Source organism: Onychomys torridus, chromosome 19, assembly GCF_903995425.1.
Source record: "Onychomys torridus chromosome 19, mOncTor1.1, whole genome shotgun sequence".
In the NCBI taxonomy this organism is placed as follows: Eukaryota; Metazoa; Chordata; class Mammalia; order Rodentia; family Cricetidae; genus Onychomys; species Onychomys torridus.
This window is the reverse complement of record NC_050461.1, coordinates 1131317-1136011: the sequence shown is the minus strand read 5'-3', so window position 1 is coordinate 1136011 and position 4695 is coordinate 1131317.

Genomic DNA, 4695 nt, shown 5'->3' with positions numbered 1-4695 from the left:
ACCTTCTCCCTTTCCATTCAGAACAATCAAAGATGGTAGCTTTTTTTCTCACCTTCCTTTACATGTTTCTGCTTGATCCAATGACGGCAAACAGGAACTGTCTTCTAAGTTAAATCAATATAGCAAGCATTTATAAGTAACATCATTCAGGCTGTAACAGTCTAGTCCTAACTATAAGTAAACTGAAGTTCCCTGGATGGTGAAACACCTGATTGTGTGCAGTTAAATTTTAAAAGACTAAGAATGTAACTGAAGGAGACTTTAGGGCATAGACTGCAAGCTCAGAGTACGCTGCACAAATGCTTCAGACTGTCACATGTGGCTTTCACATCTTACCTGAGGAAACATCGGCTATAGTGGGGCCACTATGTTAGATATTATCATTTACATTGTATCATTCAATCTAATCCTCCTTCAGCCCTGTAGATGGCTGTTGCTAATTTGCTAATGAGGAAACTGAGATAATATGAAAGTAAGAGTTGTGTCTCTCAAACTTAGTGATGTCCTGTATGGCTTTCCTAATCTCCTCCTGATTCCTTGATTTATAGGAAGACAATTATGTGTCAATTATATATCACTAATCTTGAGCTTTTGGATTTGCCTTTCTGCTAAGCAATAAAGGTGATTTTGCAAGCCAATGTTAGAAGTTGTTGAATTCCCAAATGTTTCACAAAGACATTGAGTATGGACAGTTGAAAGTTTAAGCTATGGGTGGTGGAATATACCTGTAATCCTAAGAACTGAGGAGGCTGAGGCAGGCAGACTGCATGTTTAAGGCTTATGTGGATGCCTTAGTGAGATTCAAAATCAAGGTGAAAAATAAAAATGGTTGGCAATCAGAAAGACCAGAGACTCGCCTCTAAGCTGCAGGCAGAAATAGCAAGAGAGGTCTCTACCTTTCTCTAACAATTTGAAAGGGGGGAAAATGTCTTTGGCCTCTGTACACACAAATCCTCAATCTCTCTGTCTCTTTCTATGTCTCTGTCTCTCTTTTTCACTAATAATAAGCAATAATATTAAAAGTAACATTGAAAGAGACTAGAGATGTTGGCCCAGATGAAGTATTTACTTAGAACACAAGGCCCTGGGTTTAAAACTCAGTAATAAATTTTTAAAAGGAAGAAAGAAGGGAAGAGAATGGGAAGGGAAATGGAGAGAGGGAAGAAGTAGTAATGGAGGAGTGAGTGGAAGAGGGAAGAATAGAAGCAGGATAGGACAGAACTGGATAAGGAGGAGAACAGGAAATCAGAGAGGGATGAAACAGGGAAGGCAAAAAGGAGGAGGGACTAGGGAAGGAATAAATAAATATCTAAGTGATACTATATACAAAGCACTGTTGAAACTGTTCCTAGATTTTCATACCCAGAGTGGTAGCCCACACTTGTAATCTTACTGCTAGAGGCAGAAACAGATCCCTAGAACCTACTGATTGGTCAGATTAGCCTAATCAGTGGGCAACTCACTCTCAAGAATCAAGGTAGAGGGGTACTAGGGTCTGACACCTGAGGTGACTTCTGCCCTCCCCATGCATGTGCGTGCACACACACACACACACACACACACACACACACACACACGAGGGAATGAAATGAAATTATGTTCTAAAGTGTTAAGACAATAGATAAATAAATGTTTATGTTTAAAAATATCTAGATCCATGACTATAATTCAGTAAAAACTTTAGAATTATAAGAGGATATGCTAAAGTAGAACAGAGTGGGTTTCTGGTTAGTCTCTACAATCTCCTGGTCAGCCCATGTTTGGAATTCCCCATTTTGCCTTTTTCCTCCAAACAGTGGGGAACTCTTGTGACAACTGGCTTTGCATTTGTCTACACTCCATAGAATTCCTGAAGAACACCGGAACTAACTTTTTCTCTTTCTTTGCTTTCTGATGTGACATTTGGGGTTTCTAATTTGAATACATATAAACACTGCATAAAATAAAATTCAAGCTGTGCACTCACTTCCTTTTATTCCCTAAGAGATATTTTCCTTCCCTGAGTTTACAGTAGCAGCCTGGAGGCCGGTTCACATGTACAATTTTATTAAATTAATATACATTCATGGAATCATTCACATACAATTATTTTGCTATTCAAAATATATAATTTGTTTCTTCTGAGAAAACATTTTTGCTTTCAACAAATAACTGTGATAAAATACAATAGCATGAGATAGACTATACAGATAAGCTTTTCACTATGAGGAAATAAAACATTTATTAAAAATATGAACTTTTCCACAAGAACTTCTTAAACATCCCTTCTAAAATGATAATGTGAAGGCATTTTGATATCATTAAAACTTATGGAAGCTTAAACTAAAGTAATATTTGATATGACAATGGTTAGTTTGGTTGTTTATAGCTTCAGATTCATTGATAGCTTATTGTTTGGGCTTCTAGCTATGGCCTACTTTTTATTTTATGCTTTATTATTCATAAAATCCTATAGCACTATTTCTCAAAAAAAAATAATAGCAAAGATTTTTATTCCAACCATACTAAAAATTGACTTTTAGTGAATGTAAATTTTAGGTCATTACTTTGAGAGTGATTGAACATACTTGGTAGAATTGCAAGAAGGTGCAATGGTTGGAGAAAAGTAAGATGGTGAATATAGGATCCAACAAAAGAAACCAGGAAACAAATCACAGTATTGTAGAATCCCTTCTGTTTTATTAATGTGATAGAAGTCATGGTGTGTGTGCAGGGGTAAGTGGAAATGACATAATCTTAAGTACATTTTCAAAGTCTCCTTGTGGTGTTTGAATGAGAATGGCCCTCAGAGGCTCAGAGTTTTAGATATTTGGTCCCCAGTTGGTAGTACTATTTGGGAAGGACTAAGAAGTGTGGCCTGGATGGAGTAGGTGTGGCCTTCTTGTAGGAAGTGTGTCATTGGTGATTGGCTTTGAAGTTTCAAAAAACCCATGCCAGGCCCAGTCTCTCTCTCTCTCTCTCTCTCTCTCTCTCTCTCTCTCTCTCTCTCTCTGTCTCGCTATCTATCTGTCTGTCTGTCTATCTATCTATCTATCTATCTATCTCCTGCCTGTGGATCAGGATGTAAAGCTCTCAGCTACTGCTTCAGCACCATTTCTGTCTACTTCCTGCTGTGAGGATCATGGATTAATCCAATGGTTCTCAACTGCCCTAATTCTCTAACTCTTTAATAGAGTTCCTCATGTTATAGTGCCCCTCAGCCATAAAATTATTTTTGTTACTACTTCACAACTTTAATTTTGCTACTGCTGTGTAAATATCTGTGTTTTCTGATGATCTTAGGTGACCCCTGTGAAAGGGTCATTGGAGACATGTCATTGAACTAATCCTCTGAAACTGTAAGCAAGGCTCCAACTAAATGCTTTAAGGGTTGCATTTATCATGGTTGTCATGGCGTCTTTTCACAGCAATGGAATAGTAACTAAGACACTTCCCTAGGCAATACTCTTTGAATACTGTAGGTCGAGCAATACTGAAATGAGTACAGTAATTGTGGTAGCTTGAAAAAGGTTGCTTTGCACTGAGTGGTCAGGTGTGGTCATATCATAAAGCTGTTACATCTTCAACAAAACACCCAGTTTTGCCTGCTATCAGTATTGTATACTATTTACTTTAGATTTGAGTGTGTGTGTGTGTGTGTGTGTGTGTGTGTGTGTATGCTGTGCACTTCACTCTTATTTTTAATTTGTACCTAAAAAGTTTATTTGCATACATTAAATTTTGATTCTGTCTTTTCCCCTTCATTAGCTCTTCATTCTCTGAACACATGGTTGTATGCTCATAGATGTTTCTTTGCATCATTTGAAAGTGTGTTGTAGTCAGCATACATAATGAGCCTTCCAAAATCTTCACTGTATAGTTTCATGTTTCCTAAGATTATCTTGAGATACTGGATAGATGATACAGAGCCACAGTGTAATTATTAGCTTTGGCAAATTACTGTCAGTAATCTCTATTACTGTGTATTGTATTTTTTAGTGTTATTAATTAAAATAAAATTGTTTTCCTCCTCACTTTCTTCCCTTCATCTACTGCCAACTACTCTCTCTCAAGCCCCTTTCAAGCTTATAGCCATTTACTTTATTGTTACGTATCACACACACACACACACACACACACACACACACAAGTCTGTTTTTGTTGTTTGTGAGTATTGAATCTTTGACCTGAGGGGAATGTTATAAAAAAAAAATTAAAGGAGCCAGATACAGTGGCACACTCCTGTAATTCTTATAATTAGGAGGCTGAAGACGCTTCCTAAATTTGAGGCTAGCCTGAGTTATATGTCCAGATTCTGTCAATAAGTAAATAAACAAACAAATAAATGAATAAAATTTCTTGGTTAATGGACAAAATTAAAATACAAATACAAATGATAAATTAAATAAAAATAGATTATTATATGTGAAAGGGAGGTCAGCTTTCCCATAATCTGTACAGGACATACCCAGACACCAAATGCTTAATGTAATGGAGATTTATTACCTTGGAGGAGGAGAAGAAGGCTATAAGGGCAGCAGATCTTTTTTTGTTTGTTTGTTTTGTTTTGTTTTGTTTTGTTTTGTTTTGTTTTGTTTTTCGAGACAGGATTTCTTTGTTGCTTTGGAGCCTGTCCTGGACTAGCTCTGTAGACCAGGCTTGCCTCGAACTCACAGAGATCCGCCTGCCTCTGCCTCCCGAGTGCTGGGATTACAG